This window comes from Lepidochelys kempii, chromosome 12 (assembly GCF_965140285.1).
Source record: "Lepidochelys kempii isolate rLepKem1 chromosome 12, rLepKem1.hap1, whole genome shotgun sequence".
NCBI classification, from domain to species: Eukaryota; Metazoa; Chordata; order Testudines; family Cheloniidae; genus Lepidochelys; species Lepidochelys kempii.
In genome coordinates, this window is record NC_136391.1 from 5948981 (window position 1) to 5975433 (window position 26453).

The 26453-nt window shown below is 51.5% G+C and overlaps 1 long non-coding RNA gene across 2 annotated transcripts; it reads left to right on the forward strand.

Moving 5' to 3' along the window:
* Nucleotides 1-481: 481 nt before the first annotated feature.
* Nucleotides 482-10709, forward strand: LOC140896515 (uncharacterized). Of its 2 annotated transcripts, none has more exons than XR_012154564.1 (3): nucleotides 482-527; nucleotides 5964-7870; nucleotides 8522-10709. It is a non-coding gene; the product is annotated as an uncharacterized LOC140896515 (long non-coding RNA). The 2 variants fall into 2 exon arrangements; XR_012154563.1 differs by lacking the exon at nucleotides 482-527 and adding an exon at nucleotides 3504-3640.
* The last annotated feature ends 15744 nt before the right edge of the window (nucleotides 10710-26453 follow it).

Sequence of the window (26453 nt, forward strand, 5' to 3'; positions counted from 1 at the left end):
AAAGCTTTCCCGCCCCCACCCCCCACATGGCACAGAGCACTCAGATAGGCCCATTCAAATCAAAGATATTTCCTCAGGTCACCAGGCTGCTGGTCACTCAAAAGGTGAATAGCCAGGCATCTGCCAGGGGTCACTGTGATGGGCTGAATGGGCTTCATGAGTTGGCCCAGACCGGGGGGGTGGGGTTGGACAAGTGGAACGTGGTGGGTTCCATGGGACATTCTGAGCTGACCCAGGTCCGGGGTGCTGGGCTGGCTAGAGATAGGCCGTGCTGGGGCAAGGTAGGTTGAGTGTTTTGGGCTGGACTGGTGGGTGGATCAGGACTAGTGTTGCTGTCTGTCCCAAGTTTGCAGGCTAGGCTTTAAGTTCAGGAGACTGTTCCATTGCCAGGAGCTCCAGAACATCCAAAATCCTTCTCTTCCAGCTCTCTGAGGGCAAAAGTGTAGTGAGGAAGAAATAGACCCATTCCTCCCTGGGATCTGCCTGAGAGGAGGTACACTAAGGGCTGCATTAAAGAGGCTGTGTTGGTGAGTATCTGAGTGTCTGTTGTGAGGACAGTTTGTCCGTGTGCTTGATTGGTTGTTTGAAAAGTGTGAATTGGGAGTGCAAGAAGCCTGGGAAACAAGCAGGGAGACCGGGAAGTCCTGGCACAGTCAAGGAACTATGATGTGATTGGAATAACAGAGACTTGGTGGGATAACTCACATGACTGGAATACTGTCATGGATGGATATAAACTGTTCAGGAAGGATAGGCAGGGCAGAAACGGTGGGGGAGTTGCATTGTATGGAAGAGAGCAGTATGACTGCTCAGAGCTCCAGTATGAAACTGCAGAAAAGCTGAGAGTCTCTGGATTAAGTTTAGAAGTGTGAGCAACAAGGGTGACGTCGTGGTGGGAGTCTGCTGTACACCACCGGACCAGGGGGATGAGGTGGACAAGGCTTTCTTCCAGCAAGTAATGGAAGTTACTAGATCACAGGCCCTGGTTCTCATGGGAGACTTCAATCACCCTGATAGCTGCTGGGAGAGCAATACAGAGGTGCACAGATAATCCAGGAAGTTTTTGGAAAGCGTAGGGGCCAATTTCCTGGTGCAAGTGCTGGAGGAACCAACTAGGGGCAGAGCTCTTCTTGACCTGCTGCTCACAAACCGGGAAGAATTAGTAGGGGAAGCAAAAGTGGATGGGAACCTGGGAGGCGGTGACATGAGATGGTCGAGTTCAGGATCCTGACACAGGGAAGAAAGGAGAGCAGCAGAATACGGACCCTGGACTTCAGAAAAGCAGACTTTGACTCCCTCAGGGAACTGATGGGCAGGATCCCCTGGGAGAATAACATGAGGGGGAAAGGAGACCAGGAGAGCTGGCTGTATTGTAAAGAATCCTTATTGAGGTTACAGGGACAAACCATCCCGATGTGTAGAAAGAATAGTAAATATGGCAGGCGACCAGCTTGGCTTCACAGTGAAATCCTTGCTGATCTTGAACACAAAAAAGAAGCTTACAAGAAGTGGAAGATTGGACAAATGACCAGGGAAGAGTATTCGGAATTGATTCAGCTCCCAGACTACTGCACTGGGCAGCACAGCATGGGGAGGAGGTGACCAGCCCCCTGTGGAGAAAGAAGTGATTTGGGACTATTCAGAAAAGCTGGACAAGCACAAGTCCGTGGGGCCGGATGCGCTGCATACGAGAGTGCTAAAGGAGTTGGCGGATGTGATTGCAGAGCCATTGGTCATTATCTTTGAAAACTCGTGGTGATCGGGGGAGGTCCCGGATGACTGGAAAAAGGCTAATGTAGTGCCAATCTTTAAAAAAGGGAAGGAGGAGGATCCGGGGAACTACAGGCCAGTCAGCCTCACCGCAGTCCCTGGAAAAATCATGGAACAAATCCTCAAGGAATCAATTCTGAAGCACTTAGAGGTGAGGAAAGTGATCAGGAACAGTCAGTATGGATTCACCAAGGGCAAATCATGCCTGACTAATCTAATTGCCTTCTATGACGAGATAACTGGCTCTGTGGATGAGGGGAAAGCAGTGGACGTGTTGTTCCTTGACTTTAGCAAAGCTTTTGACACAGTCTCCCACAGTATTCTTGCCAGCAAGTTAAAGAAGTATGGGCTGGATGAATGGATTATAAGGTGGATAGAAAGTTGGCTAGATTGTCGGGCTCAATGGGTAATGATCAATGGCTCCATGTCTAGTTGGCAGCCGGTATCAAGTGGAGTGCACCAAGGGTCTGTTCTGGGGCCGGTTTTGTTCAATATCTTCATAAATGTTCTGGTGGATGGCGTGGATTGCACCCTCAGCAAGTTTGCAGATGACACTAAACTGAGAGGAGAGGTAGATATGCTGGAGGGCAGGGATAGGATACAGAGGGCCCTAGACAAATTAGAGGATTGGGCCAAAAGAAATCTGATGAGGTTCAACAAGGACAAGTGCAGAGTCCTGCACTTAGGACGGAAGAATCCCATGCACCGCTACAGACTAGGGACCGAATGGCTAGACAGCAGTTAGGCAGAAAAGGACTTAGGGGTTACAGTGGACAAGAAGCTATATATGAGTCAAGAGTGTGCCGTTGTTGCCAAGAAGGCCAATGGCATTTTGGGATGTATAAGGAGGGGCATTGCCAGCAGATTGACGGACGTAATCATTCCCCTCTGTTCGACATTGGTGAGGCCTCATCTGGAGTACTGAGTCCAGTTTTGGGCCCCACACTACAAGAAGGATGTGGAAAAATTGGAAAACATCCAACAGAAGGCAACAAAAATGATCAGGGAACTGGAACACATGAGTTATGAGAAAAGGCTGAGGGAACTGGGATTGTTTAGTCTGCGGAAGAGAAGAATGAGGGGGGATTTGATAGCTGCTTTCAACTACCTGAAAGGGGATTCCAAAGAGGATGGCTCTAGACTGTTCTCAGTGGTAGCTGATGACAGAACGAGGAGTAATGGTCTCAAGTTGCAGTGGGGGAGGTTTAGGTTGGATATTAGGAAAAGCTTTTTCACTAAGAGGGTGGTGAAACACTGGAATGCGTTACCTAGGGAGGTGGTGGAATCTCCTTCCTTAGAGGTTTTTAAGGTCAGGCTTGACAAAGCCCTGGCTGGGATGATTTAGTTGGGGATTGGTCCTGCTTTGAGCAGGGGGTTGGACTAGATGACCTCCTGAGGTCCCTTCCAACCCTGATATTCTGTGATTCTATGATTCTCCCTGTGCACAGACAGGTCCCTATAGCCTCAGGGTATGGTGTATGGAAAATGTTGTTAGAATTCTGCTCTATCACTTTAAATTCTCTGGGGTTTTGCAGGTCCTGCTTGCAGGTGGAGGACTCTGTAGGGCAGCATGCGACCTGGGCCAGACACCCTAGAGTGAGGAGGGTTGAGTTGTGCCTCTGCCTGCCTTAGGGAGCAGCCTGCTTCATCTCTCTCTGGTTTTGAATTATTGGGTGTTATCATTTTGGATTCTACGAACTAAAGTTATGTTACGTTGCAACCTTCCCACAAGAGTATTTATGTTTTTATCTAAGGGGTGTGTGTACGTGCGTGTGCGCACGCTGTGAAACATGACACAGGGAAGGTGCACAGAGCTAAGAGCCCAGCAACCATGAGTTTAAGTCATCTCTTCAGCTGTTACTATCTCTGGGTAGGTCACATCCCTTAATATTATGGAAAGCTTATGATCTCCCTCTTCGGCAGACATGTATCAGCCTCTCTCCCCCTCCCCAATTTTACACACACTGTAAGATGAAGTCAGTTGGGAAGAGACCCCCGATCTCTAATATTGCAAGCATAAGTATAATCCACCCCGCAGAGCTGCCTGTACTTGGCCAACCTATTATTAATTGCTGCTCTAACTCCTCAACAACACTCCCCTCCCAGCGCAGAGAACAGAACAAAGGATTTTGGATACCGAAGGTTCTACTGTTGCTGGCTAGCAAATAGTGGTGTGATTCACTCGTCACGTGTGTGTTACAGCTGTCTTGTGAAATTGGTCTACATAGAGGATAACAGCCTACTTCTGTTAGGAGCTGCTCTTTTAGCTCCTGTAGTAGGGGACAGTGCTGTGGATCTGAGAGGCTTAAGTTCAAACCTTCATGCTGATCCACGTGGGAAGATGGAGTCTGCACTCCTGCAGCTCAAGCCTGTCTTACTGTATACGTGCATGGAAGCCGAACTAAGGTTGCGTGGGTAGCATTAAGTCTGGCGTTTTCTAATGCCCCAGTGCTTGACTTTGCACCCTTAATGTTCTTTTCAGGTCTTTTTGAGCGTGCACTAGCTAGCTAGCTATGAGCCCTCTCCTATGCTAGCACATTCTGGCGATCCAGCTGCCTCAGTGCCTTGCTATTGGGGTACAGAGCCCATTCCCTGGCGCTCACCCCTTTGAATCCAGCCATGCTCAGTAAAAACTAAAACTTGCTCCCAGCTAGTGGATATTTTAATGTCCTCTTCCCATCTGAAGACACACCTGCACTGGGGGAGTAAAAGCCACTAGATCCCAAGTGGATCTGGTTACCCTCTGAGATAAAACTCCAGACCCCTGGGAACGGCCCAAACAGACTGTTTGCCTACAAGAGAAGCAAAGCTAAAAAGTGAGTGAAAGCCCAGTGGTACCCTCACAGCCACTAAGATACCTGTCTGTCTGTGGGGGGCATTTCCTCTCTGCTACAGCATCCCACTGCAGGGGGAAAAGCACATGCAGCCCATTGCCTGGAGCCACTAGGGGCTAGAGCAACAAAGGGACTTAGGTGCCTGAGTCCAAAATGTGGATCTTCAAAACCCCGTTCAGCTGCCACCAAACCCCGCCGGTTTCTAAATCCCTGCTGGCGAAGTCCCCTAGGAAGCTGCTTTTCTGCCAGTGCCCATTTACAAAGCTGCCTCATTCCTGACCCGGCTCAGCACCCTGGCTCACACCTAAGCCCTGGCAGGATTCTCAAACAAGGTGTCCCTCTGCCTCCCTCACCCACAGGGCCTGATCCAGTAGGTGGGTGCTCAGAGCACACCTAGCCCACCCCCCATCTATACCCAGGGCCGGATTTCCAAGTAGGCACTGTAGGCATGTGCCTAGAGGCACTGGCGTTCTAGGGGTACCTAAAAGTTACAGAAAACATGACGGTCAGGTGTGGGCGGGGACACTGAAGATGCTGTGCCTAGGGGGGTGTAAGGTGTAAATCTGGCCCTGTTTATACCTCGTAGGAAGGGCACGCTCTCAAGCTATAGGAAACCCAGGTTCTAATCCCCACTCTGCTTGCTGTGGAGCAGGGCTCTGAACCCAGCTCTCTCACCGCCCAGCTGAGTGCCCCGACCACCAGGCTAGGGTACGTTGCCCTCTCAAGCCCTGACACTGAAGCTGTTCCACTTTGTTTGAAAAATCACTGGGCCAGAGAGTGGGGGAATGACTCCATAGTTCAGCTGTACCTCCCATGCAGGCAGGAATTTAAAGACGCAGCACCCAAAAGACAAAAGGTGAGATTACATAAAGTCTCAGCTCTTGGGGGCAGAAACTGTTTCCTATGTGTGTTTGCACAACGGCTTGCACAAGAGGGGGGTGATCCTGGTGGAGGCCTCTAGGCGCAACCATAATACAGATGAATAATAATCCTACTCACACAGCACAGGGCTCTAGGATTTTATACATTGGCTTATGACATTGTCTTTTGCGGCACTTGGCATGTATTTCTCTCCATCATGTTCCGTGACAGGCACTCATGACTTAGTGGAACATAATGGTGTTTTCGCTCTGATTTTTAATTCCCTCGGTTACTATAGTGCTCTGTGCACTAAACCATCCCGTCGATTTAGTTTCCCATCAAGTCTGTAGCTAGCCTGCTTTGAGCAGGGGGTGGTCTAGATGACCTCCTGAGGTCCCTTCCAACCCTGATAGTCTATGCTTCTATGATCCTTATATTAGCACGAAAGAGGGAGGCAAAGCGCACAACAGCTAATCAGCCATTTTCTCTGCATTTCAGAAAGACCCTTTTCTAGCAAATCTCTTTCCAAATCTCATTCCAACCTAGTGAAAACGCCCTCTTCACCCTGGCAGCGAGGCCTCTGTTTCCACAAAAGCCCAGTCAGTCGGAGTGCTTCCGTGTGTCCATGCCCAGCTGGGGGCAACCTATGGCCTCGTTTTCACAAGGGCTCAGTATGCAACACTACAGCTGACAGCTACAGTCCACTGAGGCCTGGGGAGCTGCCAAATCGCCCTCCACAAAGCAGGGAGTGCTGGAGAGTGGTCTCGTCAACACCTTATCAACAAGCTGCCTCAGTCGAAGGGTCCTTCCAATCCAAAACCCAGTGACAAATGGACAAAGCCTCAGCTTCAAAGAGACCATTCCCTCGGCAAGGCCTAACAATCACTTCTTTAAGAGAAGCTGGCGTCATGCCCTCCCTCAGCCAAGTGCTGACAGCCCGCTCCAGGAATGGCCCCAGGCAAGGGGTACAGGGATATAATTCACAGATCAGAGCCTTCACATCTCAGCCCCCACTCAGCATCTGATCACATACACCAGCTCAGCCCAGGGCCGAGCAATTAAAGCCACAAACAGCTTTGAAAATTCTTCACTGCCAGGAACGCTGGACTCTGGTAGCTGGTGCAAACAATCTGGATCCCCGGAGCACTAGCCACCTGCGACAGTTCAGCGGATTGGGGCTTTGCAGATGTTTCTGTGGAGGCAAAGAAAGGAGCACAGCTAAGTCAATACTAAGGAACGCACCTAGTGGCGTAGCCAGGTGGAAAAAACAGGGGGAGTGGAGATTAAAAAAAGGCACCACCCCCTGGTACTCACCCGGCGGTGCTCCGGGTCTTCAGCAGCACTTTGGAGTTGCGTCCTTGACTCGCTCCGGTCTTCGGCACTGAAGGACAACCCCCTCTGCCCCCCCGCCACGACAATGCCACCAAAGACTGGAGCGAGGGTCTGTAGGGTGAAGAGATCGGAAGATCTTAGACCTGGTCTACACTAGGAGTTGAGGTCAAATTTAGCAGCGTTAAATCGATTTAACCCTGCACCCGTCCACATGACGAAGCCCTTTTTTTTGACTTAAAGGGCTCTTAAAATCGATTTCCTTACTCCACCCCCAACAAGGGGATTAGCGCTGAAATCAGCCTTGCCGGATCGAATTTGGGGGTGTGTGGATGCAATTCGACAGTATTGGCCTCCGGGAGCTATCCCAGAGTGCTCCATTGTGACGGCTCTGGACAGCACTCTCAACTCAGATGCACTGGCCAGGTAGACAGGAGAAGGCCCACAAACTTTTGAATCTAATTTCTTGTTTAGCAAGCATGGCGAGCTGCAGGTGAGTGCAGAGCTCATCAGCAGAGATGACCATGATGGCGTCCCAAAATCACAAAAGAGCTCCAGCATGGCCGAACGGGAGGTACGGGATCTGATCGCTGTCTGGGGAGAGGAATCCGTGCTATCAGAACTCCATTCCAGTTTTTGAAATGCCAAAACATTTGTAAAAATCTCCCAGGGCATGAAGGACAGAGGCCATAACAGGGACCCGAGGCAATGCCGTGTGAAACTTAAGGAGCTGAGGCAAGCCTACCAGAAAACCAGAGAGGCAAACGGCCACTCCGGGTCAGAGCCCCAAACATGCCGCTTCTATGATGAGCTGTTTGCCATTTTAGGGGGTTCAGCCACCACTACCCCAGCCGTGTTGTTTGACTCCATCAATGGAGTGGGAGGCAACACGGAAGCAGGTTTTGGGAACGAGGAAGATGAGGAGGAGGAGGTTGAAGATAACTCACAGCAAGCAAGTGGAGAAACCAGTTTTCCCAACAGCCAGGGCCTGTTTCTCGCCCTGGACCTGGGGCCAGTACCCCCCGAACCCACCGAAGGCTGCCTCCCAGACCAGCCAGGTGGAGAAGGGACCTCTGGTGAGTGTACCTTTTTAAATAGTATACATGGTTTAAAAGCAAGCATGTGAAAGGATTAATTTGCCCTGGCATTCACGGCCAGTACAGCTACTGGAAAAGTCTGTTAATGTGTCTGGGGATGGAGAGGAAATCCTGCAGGGACATCTCCATGAAGCTCTCCTGGAGGTACTCCCAAAGCCTTTGCAAAAGGTTTCTGGGGAGGGCAGCCTTATTCCACCCACCATGATAGGACACTTTACCACGCCAGGCCAGTAGCACGTACTCGGGAATCATTGTAGAACAAAGCATTGCAGTGTATGTTTGCTGGCATTCAAGCAACATCCGTTCTTTATCTCTCTGTTATCCTCAGGAGAGTGATATCATTCATGGCCACCGGGTTGAAATAGGGTGCTTTTCTTCAGGGGACATTCAGAGGTGCCCGTTCCTGCTGGGCTGTTTGCCTGTGGCTGAACAGAAATGCTCCCCGCTGTTAGCCATGGGGGGGGGAGGGGCTAGCCACGCGGTGGGGGGAGGCAAAATGAGACCTAGGAACGAAAGCACACAGCTGTGTATGTAATGTTAACAGCAAGGTTTACCGTGAAAGAGTGTGCCCATTATTCTGTAAAATGTGTCTTTTTAAATACCGCTGTCCCTTTTTTTTTCCTCCACCAGCTGCATGTGTTTCAAGGATCACAGGATCTTCTCCTTCCCAGAGGCTAGCGAAGATTAGAAGGCAAAAAAACCGCAGTCGCGATGAAATGTTCTCTGAGCTTATGCTGTCCTCCCACACTGACATAGCACAGACAAATGCGTGGAGGCAGACAATGTCAGAGTGCAGGAAAGCACAAAATGACCAGGAGGAGAGTTGGTGGGCTGAGGAGAGTAAGTGGCGGGCTGAAGAGAGGGCTGAAGCTGAAAGGTGGCAGAAGCGTGATGAGAGGAGGCAGGATTCAATGCTGAGGCTGCTGGAGGATCAAACTGCTATGCTCCAGCATATGGTTGAGCTGTAGGAAAGGCAGCTGGAGCTCAGACCGCCGCTGCAGCCCCTGTGTAACCAACTTCCCTCCTCCCCAAGTTCCATAGCCTCCTCACCCAGACACCCAAGAACGCGGTGGGGGGCCTCTGGGCACCCGGCCACTCCACCCCAGAGGATTGCCCAAGCAACCGAAGGCTGGCATTCAATAAGTTTTAAATTTTTTAAGTTTTTAAGTTTTGAAGTGCAGTGTGGCCTTGTCCTTCCCTCTTCCCCCACCCCTCCCGGGCTACCTTAGCAGTTAACCCCCTATTTGCGTGACGAATTAATAAAGAATACATAGACTGGAGAACTTATGGATCTAAAGGCAGAGGAGGCCTGGCATTACTTCAAGTCAAAGCTGCAGAAGCTATCGGAAGCTTGCATCCCAAGAAAGGAGAAAAAATTCATTGGCAGGAGTTGTAGACCAAGCTGGATGAGCAAGCATCTCAGAGAGGTGATTAAGAAAAAGCAGAAAGCATACAGGGAGTGGAAGATGGGAGGGATCAGCAAGGAAAGCTACCTTATTCAGGTCAGAACACGTAGAGATAAAGTGAGAAAGGCTAAAAGTCAAGTAGAGATGGACCTTGCAAAGGGAATTAAAAGCAATAGTAAAAGGTTCTACAGCCATATAAATAAGAAGGAAGAAGTGGGACCGCTAAACGCAGAGGATGGAGTGGAGGTCAAGGATAATCTAGGCATGGCCCAATATCTAAACAAATACTTTGCCTCAGTCTTTAATAAGGCTAAAGAGGATCTTAGGGATAATTGTAGCGTGACAAATGGGAATGAGGATATGGAGGTAGATATTACCATATCTGAGGTAGAAGCGAAACTCAAACAGCTTAATGGGACTAAATCGGGGGGCCCAGATAATCTTCATCCAAGAATATTAAAGGAATTGGCACATGAAATTGCAAGCCCATTAGCAAGAATTTTTAACGAATCTGTAAATTAAGGGTTGTACTGTATGATTGGAGAATTGCTAACATAGTTCCTATTTTTAAGAAAGGAAAAAAACGTGATCCGGGTAACTACAGGCCTGTTAGTTTGACATCTGTAGTATGCAAGGTCTTGGAAAAAAATTTGAAGGAGAAAGTAGTTAAGGACATTGAAGTCAGTGTGCCCTTGTTGCCAAGAAGGCCAATGGCATTTTGGGATGTATAAGGAGGGGCATTGCCAGCAGATCGAGGGACGTGATCATTCCCCTCTATTCGACATTGGTGAGGCCTCATCTGGAGTACTGTGTCCAGTTTTGGGCTCCACACTACAAGAAGGACGTGAAAAAATTGGAAAATGTCCAGCGGAGGGCAACAAAAATGATTAGGGGACTAGAACACATGAGTTATGAGGAGAGGCTGAGGGAACTGGGATTGTTTAGTCTGCGGAAGAGAAGAAATGAGGGGGGATTTGATAGCTGCTTTCAACTACCTGAAAGGGGGTTCCAAAGAGGAAAAACTTTTTCACTAGGAGGGTGGTGAAACACTGGAATGGGTTACCTAGGGAGGTGGTGGAATCTCCTTCCCTTGAAGTTTTTAAGGTCAGGCTTGACAAAGCCCTGGTTGGGATGAGTTAGTTGGGGATTGGTCCTGCTTTGAGCAGGGGGTTGGACTAGTTGACCTCCTGAGGTCTCTTCCAACCCTAATATTCTATGATTCTGTGACCCCACAGGACCCCATTAAAAACACTGGAAACACAGCTGCTCCATGATGATTCCCCATTCACAATTATATTTGGAGACCTATCAGCTGGCCAGTTTGAATCCATTTAATGTGTGCCATGCTAATTTTGTATCGTTCTAGTTTCTTCATCAAAATGTTGTGCAATGCCAAGTCAAATGCCTTGTAGCAGGTTATTACATCAAACATAATTATCTTTGTCAACGGCACTTGTAATCTTATCTAAAAAAAGATGTCAAGATTCTTTAATCCAGGTCATCCCATGTACCCTTTTAAAAGATTGGCACCACATTAGCTTCCTTCTTGTCCTCTGGGACTTCCCCAGTGCTCCAAGATGTATAGAACATCAGCATTAATGGTCCAGGGAGCTCCTCAGCCAGCTACTCGATCTGCCCTGGCGGCCCGAGCCCCTCTGCTCACATGAGTTCTCGTCCTGGCAGTAGCTGCTGGAATTGGACCCATTTCCTATGCAGTCCCCCACAGCGTCTGCCTCTGGCGGCCATTAACACTCCCCTGCGCCGGGAGGGTGAGTGGTCTCCGGCTAGCAGAAGTGCCCTTTCTTGGGCCTTGTTGGTCCCTTTGCAGTTATGGAATCAATGGCCTCTCTCCCCAACCCTCTGGTTTTCCATTTCTTTCCCCTCCTGACGGATATCTGTCTGGCGTGTCACTGGCCTGCCTTCCTGTCGGGCTGGAGTCCTCAGCCCAGACTGCCAGAATGGTCTGGCCACCTCCCAGGCTGCTCTGGGCCATCCATCGCTGCTTTCCCCGTGGCTCGGGCCACCATCGCTTCCTCTCGCTTCTCAAAGCTAGTCACCAGTGGGCTTTCTCCTCTGCCCCTTTCGGAGGCTCACGTAGGGGATTGCTCTGGGTTGCTCCCATGGGCCAGGATCCCTGGAGCTGGCACTGGGGAGGATAAAAGGCAGGGTTCAAACCCAATGGAGGGGGATGCTGAGGAAATGCAGCGAGGGCATGCATGCCCTCCTCACCCTGTCTATTCCCCCAGCCTGCCTCCCGCTCATTGTGCCGGGCTTGGGCTGCAACCTCCCTCCCAGGAGCCAGGCTGCCTTGGGCCCTGCCAGCTCCTGCCCAGCGTCTCCGGCTGTCTCGCAATGAAGTCTCTTGTGCTTCCTGGAGAGGAGTGGGGACAACTGTGTGATTTGGCACATCCCAGTCCTTTTGGAAACATTCCCACAGGGCCTGTAATGCCTTGTCTGTCCTGCACAGTTAACTCTTGCATTGCTGAGCTGATGCCGGCTGCTTCCATGCTAGTTGCCCTGCTTCTGGGGCAGCAGGGCTTCCCAGGGCCAGGCCCAAACCAACCACCCAGCCAGATCCCGTCTGCTGGAGAGCAAGGCAGCCCCCTTCCCGGGAGCTGCGCGGAGCCGGGTAGGGAGCCTGTCAGCCCCGTGCCAACCGGACTTTTAACGGCCCGGTCAGCGGTGCTGACTGGAGCCATCAGGGCTCCTTTTTGACCGGGCATTCTGGTCAAAAACCGGACACCTGGCAACCCTACCTCTGGCTCCTCGTCCCGCCCCATTTCTCAGCCCCTTTGCTCTGCGCTCCTCTTGCCTCCCCTTTCTTTCCCTATCTTATCACTCCTCCATCCCCCAGAGTGGACCAGCTTCACCCTCCAGTTCCGGGGGAGGGATATGGCTGAAGACAGTTCCGGTGCTGCTCTCTCCCCTCGCACAGCAGGGCCCAGGACCAGCTCAGCTGGTCCCCCCCACCCAGGACCAGCTCAGGGCCCCCCCCAGCATCATTGTCCGGCCTACCTAGTCCACGGCCCCTCAGCTTTCCGTTTCCCCATCTGTCTCCCAGGCCCTGTGCCCAGACAGGAAGGTCAGTGGTCTAGATGGACGGAGGATAGGCGCCCTAGGAGCGGAGATGTGCCCTTAGTCCTTTGAGGGGTCCCTCAACTGCGCTCAGCCAGGAGCGGACATGGCTACACCCTTAGCTGTGAAGGGACTGGTCTGTGGGCGACTGAGGATGGGGGAAGGTGCTGCAGACGTCAGCAGTTCCACTTCTGTGGTGGGGTCCTGCCTTCCCTGTGCCCTGGGAGCAGGCTAATGACCACGGGATGGCCGGCCCAGCTACATTCTCAGCCGTTTGCGTCCGTGCTCGTCACCGTGGATCGGGGCTGGGAAGAGGCAGCCACGCTGCAGCAGAAACACCACACAAGAGTGCGGAGGATAGGACGTGCTTCACTGATTCCAAGGCCAGAAGGGACCCTTGGGATCATCTGGTCTGACCTCCTGCATGACACAGGCCCTCGCACTGACCCAAAATAATTCCTACAGCGGATCTTTTAGCAAAACAGCCACTCATGAATTAAAGGATGGAGAAGCCACCACAGCCCTTTGTAAAGTGTCCCATTGCCTAATTACTCTCAGTGAAGAATAAATCGATCAGTTGCAACTGCAGGAGCAATTCTAGGGAGGCAGAATATAATTACCACGTTGGAATTTGGTCAGGACCATGTAGTTAACACCCTGGCTCTTGCAGGCAGGGCTTTGACATCTCCAGCCCAGAAACAGGTCTGGGGGTTATGTCACGTCTCGGCAGAACAGTACATCCTGTACGCCCACAGGAGAGCTTAGGACAATTGGTGCTGGCAGGGCTCCTAGCCCCCTCCTTCCAATGATTTATTTCCTTTCTGCCGCTGACTAGAAGCAACATGCAGCACTCTGCTCTGCTTAGCCTGGGGAAGATAATGGAAAAGCCGATGGGAGATTCAATCAATACAGAATTAAAGGAGGGGAATATATTGTATGCCAGTCAACATGGGCTTATGGAAAATAGGTCACGTCAAACAAACCCGAGTCTATTTTTTTTTTATGAGCTCTCCAGTTTGGTTGGTAAAGATAACTGCACAGGTGTCGTAGATTTGGACTTTGGTAAGGTGGTTAACGCAGTACCAACTGAGATGCAGATTAAAAAACTAGCACTGTGCAATCCCAGGAAAGCACACGTTAAATGGGTTAAGCACTGGCTACCCGAAAGATCTCTGAAGTCAGTGGAGCATCAGCATCAGAGATTTCTAGTGGGGATGCCCAGGGATCGGTACTAGGCCTGATGCGATTCAATATTTTTATCGGTGACCTGGAAGTAAATATAAAATTACTGCTGATAAGATTTGCAGATGACCCAAAGACTGGCGGAGAGTAAGTAATGATGAAGACAGGGCAGCCATACAGAGACGTTTGGATCACTTGTGGAGCTGGGCCTATTCAAACAAAATGCATTTAAACCCAGACCGGTGGAAGGCCCCCTATGCAGGAACAAGGCATGCAGGCAGATTTGAAAGTAGCTATATTTGAACAAAAAAACCTTCAGAAACAGACTTCAAAGAGAAACAGCAGAACTAAAATTAATTTGCAAATTTAATACCATTAATCTGGGCTTGAATAGGAACTGGGAGTGGCTGGCTCATTACAGAAGCAGCTTTGCTTCTCCTGGAATTGACACCTTCCCATCTACTGTTGGGAGTGGACTACAACCACCCTGATCGAATTGGCCCTGTCAACACTGGTTCTCCACTTGTGAGGTAACTCCCTTCTTTTCATGTGTCAGTATATTTATGTCTGCATCTGTAACTTTCACTCCATGCATCTGAAGAAGTGAGGTTTTTACCCATGAAAGCTTATGCTCCAATAAATCTGTTAGTCTTTAAGGTGCCACCGGACTTCTTGTTGTTTTTATGATACTAACAGGATCTGGAATCTGTCAGAAAAAGGTGGAACAAGAACCAGTGGCTAGAATTAAAGCCAGACCAGTTCAATTAGCAATAAGTCACTGTTTTTAAAATCAGTGAAGGTGGTTAACCATCAGAGAAGCAGATCACATGATAGAATGGGCCACCCAAATACCCTGAGAGAACCTGTTTCAATGCAGAAATAAAACCCTCTCTGACTGCACGCCTCTAGTTGTCACCTACCACCCCACACTGGAACCTGTCCATACTCGATGGGGACCATACCTTGAAAGAAATCTTTCCTGAACCCCCACTTCTGGCCTTCAAACAAACCTCCAACCTCTCCAAGGGCATCATCAGAAGCAAGCTCCCCACAGACCAGAACACACCAACTCAAAGCTGCACCAGACCCTCCCAGAACAGCAGCTGCAAAACCTGCAGACATATCTCCACTGCTACAATGATCAACAGCCTCACCCCACACCTTTCAAGATCCATGGGCTCTGCACATGCCTATCACAACATGTGGGGTACCTCATCCAGTGCACTCAATGCCCCACAAACAACTGTGTGTGTGAAACCAGACACTCACTATGCTCTCCATGAACTCACACAGGGAAATGATAAAAGACAAAACACCCCGTCACCTATGGGTGATCACCTTTCATCAGTCTGTGTCTGACCTCCGAGTACTCATCCTCAAAGGAAACCTGCAAATCACTTTCAAATGAGGAGCCTAGGAGCTTAAATTCATAACTCTGCTCGACACTAACAATCATGGACTGAACAGAGACACTGGATTTATGGCTCATTACAACAATCTGTAACCCACTAAACCCCCAACTCCAACGTTCCCTCTAATTTTTTACATCCATGTGCGGAATGAATTTTGTTATGTGCACCAATATGGAGGTGATGTGTGGCGGGGGTGAGGCTGAGGGGTTAGGAGTGTGGTAGGGGGCTCAGGGTTGGGGTGCGGGGGAGTGGGTGAGGGCTCTGGCTGGGGGGTGCAGGCTCTGGGGTGGAGCCGGGATGAGGGGTTTGGGGTGTGGGAGGGGGCTCACGGCTGGGGCAGAAGTTTGGGGCTCTGGGGGGTGAGGGTTCTGGCTGGGGGGTGCAGCCTCTGGGGTGGAGCTGGGGATGAGGGGTTTGGGGTGTGGGAGGGGGCTCACGGCTGGGGCAGAGGTTTGGGACTCTGGGGGGTGAGGGCTCCAGCTAGGGATGAGAGCTCTTGGGTGGGGCTGGGGTGGGGCCAGAGATGAGGGGTTTGGGGTGCAGGTTGCCCCGGGGCTGCGGTGGGGAGAGAGAACTCCCCCCAGCCCTCTCTCGCCGCAGCAGCCCAGGGGAAAGATGCCTCTCCCCACCTGCATGGCCCTTGATCGCCTGCCCAACTCCCCAGTTCCCCCATCCCGTGATGGGAGCGGTGTTACCAGGCTGCTTCCCCTTGAATGGGCCCCTGAAATATGTTAACTACTGACGCTAAGCTCTCTGTTCCCCTCCCACTTGTATTTAGCTGTGACACTGATACATTTCCCAGACCTGAAGAAGAGCTCTGGGTAAGCTCCAAAGCTTGGGGCCAATAAAAGCTATTACCTCCCCCACCTTGTCTCGCTAATATCCTGGGACCAACTCGGCTACAACACCACTGCATTAAAGCGAAGAGAAGATTAGGAAGAGACTTGATTATAGTCTATCAGCAGCTACACGGGAGAAGATTTGTGACAGAAGAGGGCTCTTTAATTTAGCAATCGCAGAATTAGAGCCAATGGCTGGAATATGAAGTTAAATTTAGACTGGAACTAAGGCACAAATGTTTACAGTGAGGTAACGGGGGGAGGGATAGCTCAGTGGTTTGAGCGCATTGGCCTGCTAAACCCAGGGTTGTGAGTTCAATCCTTGAGGGGGACATTTAGGAGTCTGGGGCAAAAATTGGGGATTGGTCCTGCTTCAAGCAGGGGGTTGGACTAGATGACCTCCTGAGGTCCCTTCCAACCCTAACCTTCTATGATCTATGAACTAACCATTGGAGCAAATTACCAACAGATGTGGTGGATTCTCCATCACCTAGGAGTCTTTAAATCAGAATTGGAGGTTTCTTTCTAAAAGATCTACTCAAGCTCATCCAGAAGATATTGGTTGGATGGAGGAGTCACGGGATGGGTTCTTTGGCCTGTGATATGGAGGTCAGCCTGGATTATCATGATGGTTCCTTCTGGCCTAGGAATCTATGAATCCATAAAATAGCTTCGCAAATTCTGTAGCAGAAAGCAACTGCGTGCCCTTACCTGGAGTACTGCGTTCACTTCTGCACCCCATCCGAACAGGGATGTAAAGGCTGCAAGGCCTAGAAAGAAGAGAGGCAACAACCATTCAGGCTGTTTAGTTGGGGAGGAGATAAAAAAGAAGCCACATGATAGAACTAAAGAGATGAAGGTAAAGAGGTGGTAAATTAGGTCCTCCTGCTTCCCATTCCTTGTAATACGAGATCAAGGGGGCCGTCCATGAAAACGAAGGTGGTAAAATTACAGCTGAGAAACAAAAATACTTTTTTACACAACTCACAAAACGCATGTGGAACCCATTGCCACAAGATAATACTGAGGCCAAAAGCTTCGGATGATTGAAGCAAATTAGACATTTTGGCGGATGATGAGAACATCCAGAGCTAGATTAGCAAAGAAACATTTTAGGGGGTATAAACCCTGGTGCTCTGGGGCATGAACCAACCACTAACAGAGTGGCTAAAGAAGAAACTTCCTCTATGGGCAGCTTATCCCACAAATGACAATCGTCACTATTCTTGTATCTTCCTCTGAGTATCTGGTGCTGGCCACTGTCAATGGGAATGACCAGTAGATTCGTTACGCAGTCCTGGGCTCCCCTGAACCAGAGCTTTGCCAGTGCCCCTAGTTTTGAGCAATGGCCACACCTGCTGTCTAGTCCTTGGCCTCCTTTGAGCAAAGGCTGTTAGTTGCGCCAATTGGGTACTGGCTGCGTGATGGACACCTGACTTCAAGGGAGGGACTAGGTGATGCTCACCAGATTCCTTTAATCCATGACCCATTTCTCCTGTTGGACCCACGACTCTGGGAGGTGGCTGCCCAGCATGGCCAACATTTGCAAAAGTGCAAACAGCCACCGGAGCCCTGTCCCATGTGCGCAGGAGCCCTGCCAGCCAGACGCCGCTGGGCAGGAATGCGGACATTCACAGTACATTAGAGGGCAGAGGCCTCTTCAGTCACACCTAGCCCAGTCTCCTGGCCCAAGCAGGACTGTCCTCAACATAATGGTGTGTTTTTAAGTTCTTAGGCCAGCCCATTCTTAAATAAACCAAGAAGCGGCCTCTATCCCTGGGGAGATTATTTCACTCCTGCAAGTTCTCAATGTCAGGAAACGCTTCTTGAGACCCAGCCTCTGCCTTTGCTTTGTTCAGTTTATCATTCTGGTGCTAAGTTCCTTGCACTACCCTGCCCCGCCTGGCGGTCCACTCGCTACAGATATGGGGAGGTGTCTCTCAGGCCCCCCAAGGTCCTGTCGATAAGGTACAGCGCACGGCAACTAAGAACTTTCCACACGTATCCCCACCCCTGCCAGCCCCAAATCACATGGCTGCCTCTCTGCATTTCTTCCCTTGACTGGGAGTAGCTGGGTCACTACAAAAAGTAATTTTCTTTCTGCTGAAACTCACACCTTCTTGTCAACTATTGGAAATGGGCTATGTCCACCTTGATTGCGTTGGCCTCGTTAGCACTACAAAAGTAATTTTCCCTCCCTTGATATTCACCCCTTCTTGTCAACTGTTGAAAATAGGCCACTTACATTTTAATTGAATTGGCCTCTTTGGCACTGATCTCCTTTGTAAGGCAACTCAATATCTTCATTAATGATCTGGAGGATGGCGTGGACTGCACCCTCAGCAGGTTTGCCGATGATACTAAACTGGGAGGAGAGGTAGATACCCTGGAGGGTAGGGATAGGATACAAAGGGCCCTAGACAAATGGGAGGATTGGGCCAAAAGAAATCTGATGAGGTTCAACAAGGACACGTGCAGAGTCCTGCACTTAGGACGGAAGAATCCCATGCACCGCTACAGACTAGGGACCTAATGGCTAGGCAGCAGTTCGGCAGAAAAGGACCTAGGGGCTACAGTGGATGAGAAGCTGGATCTGAGTCAACAGTGTGCCCTTGTTGCCAAGAAGGCCAATGGCATTTTGGGATGTATATGTAGGGGCATTGCCAGCAGATCGAGGGACGTGATTGTTCCCCTCTAGTTGACATTGGTGAGGCCTCATCTGGAGTACTGTGTCCAGTTTTGGGCCCCACACTACAAGAAGGATGTGGAAAAATTGGAAACGTCCAGCGGAGGGCAACAAAAATGATTAGGGGACTGGAACACATGAGTTATGAGGAGAGGCTGAGGGAACTGGGATTGTTTAGTCTGCGGAAGAGAAGAATGAGGGGGGATTCGATAGATTCTTTCAACTACCTGAAAGGGGGGTCCAAAGAGGATAGCTCTAGACTGTTCTCAGTGATAGCAGATGACAGAACAAGGTGTAATGGTCTCAAGTTGCAGTGGGGGAGATTTAGGTTGGATATTAGGAAAAACTTTTTCACTAGGAGGGTGGTGAAACACGGAATGCGTTACCTAGGGAGGTGGTGGAATCTCCTTCCTTAGAGGTTTTTAAGGTCAGGCTTGACAAAACCCTGGCTGGGATTATTTAGTTGGGGATTGGTCCTGCTTTGAGCAGGGGGTTGGACTAGATGACCTCCTGAGGTCCCTTCCAACCCTGAGATTCTATGATTCTATGAACTCCCATCTTTTCATGTGCTGTATTATATATTCTGCCTACTGTATTTTTCACTCCATGCATCTGATGAAGTGGGTTTTAGCCCACGGAAGCTTATGCTCAAATAAATGTGTTAGTCTCTAAGGTGCCACAAGGACTCCTCATTGTTTTTGCTGAGACAGACTAACATGGCTGCCCCTCTGAAGCCAAGTGTGACAGTAGCACAGAAGGAAGAGCTGGGGCTGCAGGGTCCTTCCCTGGGAGACTGGTAGTAGGACAGCTGTATCCAGGGTGGCCAATGCTTCTTCTGCTTAGTAGAAATGGGTGTGCTGCCTCCTAGTTGTAAGGATATTCAATAGCAAGGGTAACTGTGAAGTTTTCAGGGTGGAATTCGGGTGCTTTGGAGCTCCAGGAAGGCAGGCGCCTGTTCTCAAGACAGCGCTGTAGGTTTCACTCAGGCCTCAGAGTTGTTACAGGGGCCCCAGTTCAGCAATCTGCCCAAGTGCGGGTGTGTCTGGATTGGTGCAGGTACAAATCATAAGAACGGCCACACTGGGTCAGCCCAATGGCCCATCTAGCCCCGTGTCCTGTCTTCCAACAGTGGCCAATGCCAGGTGCCCCAGAGAGAGTGAAGAGACCAGGCCCGGGAGCCTGCCCCTTCCTCCAGGAGTGGGCTTGTGAACCCACCCAGCCCCATCGCTCATTCTAGCTGTGCTCTCCGCACCAAGAAGACCTTTGCATGACTGATGCTTTATTCGCAAGGCTTTACTTTCATCAGAGCGAATTCAAGCCCTTCAGGCACCATTCAAGGCCAGCGTCTGCTTGGAGCCAGGTGAGGAGCCTGGGAGATGAGGTCGGGGAGGAGGCAAAGCAGCTCCAAGGCTACAAAGCCAAGATCTGCAAGAACAACAAGCACTTGTTCACTCAGGCCCTCGCTCAGGCTGCTACTGCATGCCAGGCTGCCCTTTACAACCTGCAGCAGAGTGATGGAGCAGCCTGGAGAAAGTCAGGGAGGGGGAAAGGTGCCAGCCTGGCAGTGCGGCATCCTCTCTGCATGGGCAGAGGCAGAGTGCAAACTCCCCAATGTGCCACAGCCCTTGTGCTGGAGGGCCCCACGCGTGGGGTGAAAGGAGAGCACCTTTGGGCCCATTCAGCCCTTGGCTGCTGGGCTGGTTCTGCCAGCAGGGCAGGTCATGTTAGGTGATAAAACTCCCTCCCATCCTCCTGGCTCTTGGTGCTTCTGGCTGGATTTGTGTCCCCTCCAGCCATGACAGTGCCAGGATTCGACAGAGTGCCCCTATGAGCCAAAGGGGAACAATGGCTTTATTTTGGGTTCGAGCCAGCCCAGAGCTTCTGGAGCCAGCCTGCCTCCCCATGAACCAGAACACTGAGCTGTGACCTGCCCAGCAGCTAACGTGGTACCCTCCTGCTCTCCTACTCCCTCCAGTGTCATAGAATCATAGAAGATCAGGGTTGGAAGAGACCTCAGGAGGTCATCTAGTCCCACCCCCTGCTCAAAGCAGGACCAACCCCAACTAAATCATCCCAGCCAGGGCTTTGTCAAGCCAGGCCTTAAAAACCTCTAAGGAAGGAGATTCCACCACCTCCCTAGGTAACGTATTCCAGTGTTTCACCACCCTCCTAGTGAAAAAGTGTTTCTTAATATCCAATTTAGACCTCCCCCACTGCAACTTGAGACCATTGCTCCTTGTTCTGTCATCTGCCACCACTGAGAACAGCCGAGCTCCATCCCCTTTGTGACCCCCCCTTCAGGTAGTTGAAGGCTGCTATCAAATCCCCCCTCACTCTTCTCTTCTGCAGACTAAACAAGCCCAGTTCCCTCAGCCTCTCCTCGTAAGCCATGTGGCCCAGCCCCCTGATCATTTTCGTTGCCCTCTGATGGACTCTCACCAATTTGTCCACATCCGTTCTGTAGTGGGGGTCCCAAAACTGGACGCAGTACTCCAGGTGTGGCCTCACCGGTGCCAAATAGAGGGGAATAATCATGTCCCTCGATCTGCTGGCAATGGTCTTACTAATACAGCCCAATATGCCATTGGCCTTCTTGGCAACAAGGGCACCCTGTTGACCCATATCCAGCTTCCTGTCCACTGTAATCCCAAAGTCCTTTTCTGCAGAATTGCTGCTTAGCCAGTCGGTCCCCAGCCTGTAGCGGTGCATGGGATTCTTCAGTGTCCCTGCAGGCAGAGCTGATATGTGAAGCTCATGGGCTTTGGGGACACGAGACTCCCGAGGGAAGAGACCAGGCGAGTTCTGGCAGCATGCGGAGTGTGCTGCTAACCTCCACCTGACCTGGCCACGCTCTTCACGGGTGAAGTGCTGAGACTCCATGTGCTGAGAAACCTCGGTGTTCATGCCAGGGATGCCTCTAGAGTGGGACAACAGCCTGGCGCTGCAGCCCATTCTTTGGCATCGTTGCAGTGATCCTAGGAGGCTGCTGACTCAGTGGGTCAGAGATGTGACTGGGGGGCTAAAGGGGGGGGCGGTGTGGTGAGACTTAAAAATGGATGTTAACAGTGTAACTCCCTCTCTGGAGTTTGCTACAGGAACATAGGAAATGTAATCCTGGATGAGGCCAGTGGCCTTCAGTCCAGTACCCTCTCTCTATCCATGGCCAGAACCAGCTGTTCAGAAGAAAGTGTAACCCCCCGGAATGGACAATCGTGCAATAACTCCCACGGGGAACATTTCTTCCTAACCCCAGGCTGTTAATGCTTGGCTTAGACACTCAGATGTCACGGTGATGAGCCTGGTAAAAATACAGAGAGAGATTGAGAGCATTATCCTTAACCACAGAGGTGTTTGGCTCAGGAGACCCAGGTTCTCCTCCTGGCTCAGCCGCTGGCCTCCAAGGGTCACACTGCCCAAGTCACTTTCCTTTGTTGCAAGAACTGAGCCTTCAAACTAACCTTCCCTGTGAGCTCAACTGTAAACAGCGAAAATTCAAAACGTGTCACAATAACCAACAGCGGAATATGTTGATGGGAAAAGGGGGACGGAGACTGAATTAGTCCAAACAAAGAGGCCAACGGACAGAATTCAAGGACGGGGTTAGGATCATGCCTGGGAAACTGACAGCCCTCAGGCAGGGCACGCCAAGCATGGTTCTGCTGTCACCACTCGCACCACCACCTTCCTTCACCCCTGCTGCCAACACCAGAGCGACTGGCAATCCAACACCAGCCAAAATCAATCATTTGGGCAAAACAGCTCCATCGTGCTGCGCAGAAAGGCAGAGTAGACATGTCTCTTCAAACACGGTTGGTTCCTGAAGTCTTTTCCCCCAGCTTATCATTCGATGTCAGGGGAGAGCCAATTCAGACCCTGCTGAAATCAGCAACTACAGTTGGTTAGATTTCAGCCATAAAAAATAAATGGAACCCTGGCAAATTCATACATAGACCCCCCCCCCCCCTTCACCCTCACCTGCGCCATTTTCACAGCACCTTTACGCCTCTGCAAAGGTGACCTGCAAGATCACAGCTCCGCCGCCTGTCAGGGCTTTGTAGCTGGAGCTGCTAATTGCTTCAGTGTTGCAAAGACTCTACCCAGGAGAAGAGAAAACGGAGGGGTGGGGGGCGGGGAGTGTTTATCACTTTGAAGTCAGCAGGACTCAAACCTGCCCAGGCACTGCCATGGCCTTGTCATTCCACCCCCATACATTGCCAAAGAAAGGCTAGAGGAAGAAGCAGCAGGCTCCTCCTCCCTCTTTCCAATGGCAGAAAGGCCTAGGTACCAGTGATTTCAGCTCTGCAGCGTGTAACAAGACTCTCCCTTGAGTCTAAATTAGCTCTTTTATTATACCATGGAGAGACGGTGGGGACAGGTACTTGCACCTGGTGGGGTGGACCCTGTTTAAGGGTCCTAGACACCATTTGACCCTTCCTCGCTCCATGGTATAATAAAAGAGCTAATTTAGATTCAAGGGAGAGTCTTGTTACACGCTGCAGAGCTGAAATCACTGGTACCTAGGTCTAAGTATTAGACCTACTTTGGGACAGTGTCTCTATTGCAAGAGACTGCCAGTGTGCACCAGCAATGAGGCTCCCCCCACTAACAACTGAAATCACTGAGAGCTGGGTTAAGTGTGGGGTGGCGGGGTGGGGGGCTGAAGACATTTTGGCAAGTGGGCGGCTTGCGGAGAGGCGTGGCAGGTGGCCAGCAGGGCGGCTCACGGAGAGGCATGGCAGGTGGCCAGCAGGGCCGCTGGCGGAGAGGCGTGGCAGGTGGCCAGCAGGGCCGCTGGCGGAGAGGCGTGGCAGGTGGCCAGCAGGGAAGCTGGCAGCAAGGTGCGACCAGCAGGGTGGCTCACGGAGAGGCATGGCAGGTGGCCAGCAGGGCGGCTCACGGAGAGGCGTGGCAGGTGGCCAGCAGAGAAGCTGGCAGCAAGGTGCGACCAGCAGGGCGGCTGGCGGAGAGGCGTGGCAGGTGGCCAGCAGGGTGGCTCACGGAGAGGCGTGGCAGGTGGCCAGCAGAGAAGCTGGCAGCAAGGTGCGACCAGCAGGGCGGCTGGCGGAGAAGCGTGGCAGGTGGCCAGCAGGGCGGCTGGCGGAGAGGCGTGGCAGGTGGCCAGCAGAGAAGCTGGCAGCAAGGTGCGACCAGCAGGGCAGCTGGCGGAGAGGCGTGGCAGGTGGCCAGCAGGGCGGCTGGCGGAGAGGCGTGGCAGGTGGCCAGCAGGGCGGCTGGCGGAGAGGCGTGGTAGGTGGCCAGCAGAGAAGCTGGCAGCAAGGTGCGACCAGCAGGGCGGCTGGCGGAGAGGCGTGGCAGGTGGCCAGCAGAGAAGCTGGCAGCAAGGTGCGACCAGCAGGGCGGCTGGCGGAGAGGCGTGGCAGGTGGCCAGCAGGGCGGCTGGCGGAGAGGCGTGGCAGGTAGCCAGCAGGGCGGCTGGCGGAGAGGCGTGGCAGGTAGCCAGCAGGGCGGCTGGCAGCAAGGTGCGACCAGCAGGGAAGCTGGCGGAGGGGGCCAGGGCAGAGCCCCGCAGAGGCATGACAATCGGCCGTTGGGGTGACGAGTGAGTGCCCGAGCAGTGCAGCCTGTAAGGTGCCTCCTTACTCATCTCCCCTGTCTTCCAGCCAAGGTGGGTGATGAACTCTGTGGATGAACCTCTGAACCATGGGGCTACACTGGCCAAGGACAGCAACTGTGAGTGGGGTACAGAGAAGGGACAGGCACGTTAAAGGGACTTTTTGGTTGCTGGATTTAAGACCCTGAGGGGAAAAGGACACTGCCCAACTTACCTGGGTGTGGGTCTTTTGCTCATGGGTTGTGTTTATGAACTCCAGTTGCGGTGTTTTCCCAAATTAATGCTGGAGTTAATTCCCTCCTTTTATTAAAAGTTTTTGCTATGCTCAGACTCTGTGCTTGCGAGAGGGGAAGTATTGCCTCTTAGAGGAGCCCAGGGGGTGGTGTGTCATTGTCCCAGGTCACTGGGTGGAGGCTCGAGCCGGTGTTGTGTTGTATTGTTGAAAAGGAACCTCTAGAGACTGAACCTGGCCCTTATTGCTGCTGGCTCCACCTGGCAGAAGAGTTACATTTGCTTTTCTCAGGGCTGCAGTCCCTTGAGCAACGGGTCTTAGGGAGATGCCTGGGTCTTTTTCCTGGGTGGTTACTATTAATTCACAACCCAGCAATGTGTCTGAATGGTCCAAATTGTTCCTCCCAGCGTACATTATCTTGCAATAAAGAAGGTGCATATGGAGCCACTCCACTCCTTAGATCCCACCGATTTCCTTGATTTTGTTCAGTCTGGTTTCAGGCCTGGGAATGGAATGGAAATTACGAGCCAGATTCAGCGTTTCACTCTGGCTGCTTTGTCCAGCTCCCGTGGTGCAGAGCAGTTGAGTCAGGTTTGCAGCAGCTTCACGGTGCTGAAGTGGCGCCCAGCGGACAGAGTGCACTGTGGATCTGACCCTCTACTGAGCTCAATGGGGGGTTCTCTCTTCCAGTTATGGAGGGTGGGACGGTCTCCATGCTGATCTGATGAGATCTGCTGGCAGATTTTGAGAACAATGACCCTCCTCGGCCTCCTCTTTAAAGGTGTTTTCCTGCCTTTGGCCACGCTGGGTCATTCCTTGGCGGGTCCCAGTGGCTCCATCATCTCAGGAAGCAGCACTAGCCTGCAGTGTGTCCATTATGTACAGCTGGCTAGGAGGCTGCAAACCTTCCTCTTTGACATGGTCCTTGCAAATACCTTGGTCACCTCCAGGGCACGGGAATGCACCGCACGCTGCTTGGAGCTGCCCTTGTGCCACACATTTAAGAGGAGGAAAACAACTGAGTCAGATGAACTTGTTCTTCATTCCTTGAAAGTCTCATCAGCCGGGGCAGCTCCAGGGTGGGACTGGAGGTGAAGTGGCTGCGGTGACTCCTGACTGACTGACTGCCTCAGCCCTGTGTGATGGAGCCCATTGAGAGAGAGAATGAACGACACACCCATTTCATGGAGCTCACTATTAGGAGTGAACACTGCAATTACAGCAAGCCCTGGGTCCCTCCTGCACATACAGCTTTTGCAACACGGGGCAGCTGGGAAAGGACTCCCTGGAGGATTAACAAGCAGTTGCTCCCCTCCTGGGCTGCCCACCCAGGGAACCCAGCATGCACAGAGATGATCTTTCAGGAAAGGTGGTTGATTTGGGCAGAGCAGGCCTGGAGATGGTGCCCGAAAATACTCCGAGACACTGAGGAGGAAGTGGCTTATGGGAGATGTCCTTTCTCATTGCGCAATCCCTTGCCTCATTCACCACACACTTGCCCAACTTCTGCAACAAATGAGGCTGGGGTCTTACGACGCAGCCCTGATTCATCCCCAGAGCAAGTCCGTCCTGTGCACTGAATGAGGAAGGGGTCCTATGGGAAAAATCATATATGATGGGGGAAGGATAGCTCAGTGGTTTGAGCATTGGCCTGCTAAACCCAGGGTTGTGAGTTCAATCCTTGAGGAGGCCAGTTAGGGATCTGGGGCAAAAATTGGGTATTGGTCCTGCCTTGAGCAGGGGGTTGGACTAGATGACCTCCTGAGGCCCCTTCCAACCCTGATATTCTATTCTGTGATTTGTCTAATCTTCCACTTCTTGTAAGCTTCTTTAAATTTTGGGGGGGAGGGATAGCTCAGTGGTTTGAGCATTGGCCTGTTAAACCCAGGGTTGTGAATTCAATCCTTGAGGGGGCCATTTAGGGATCTGGGGCAAAAATTGGGGATTGGTCCTGCTTTGAGCAGGGGGTTGGACTAGATGACCTCCTGAGGGGCAAAAATTGGGGATTGGTCCTGCTTTGAGCAGGGGGTTGGACTAGATGACCTCCTGAGGTCCCTTCCAACCCTGAGATTCTATGATTCTATGATTGTGTAATTAATGCTTGTATCATAATGCATATGCAGAAGAGGTTGAATTAAGAGGTTGCAGAGAAAACCTT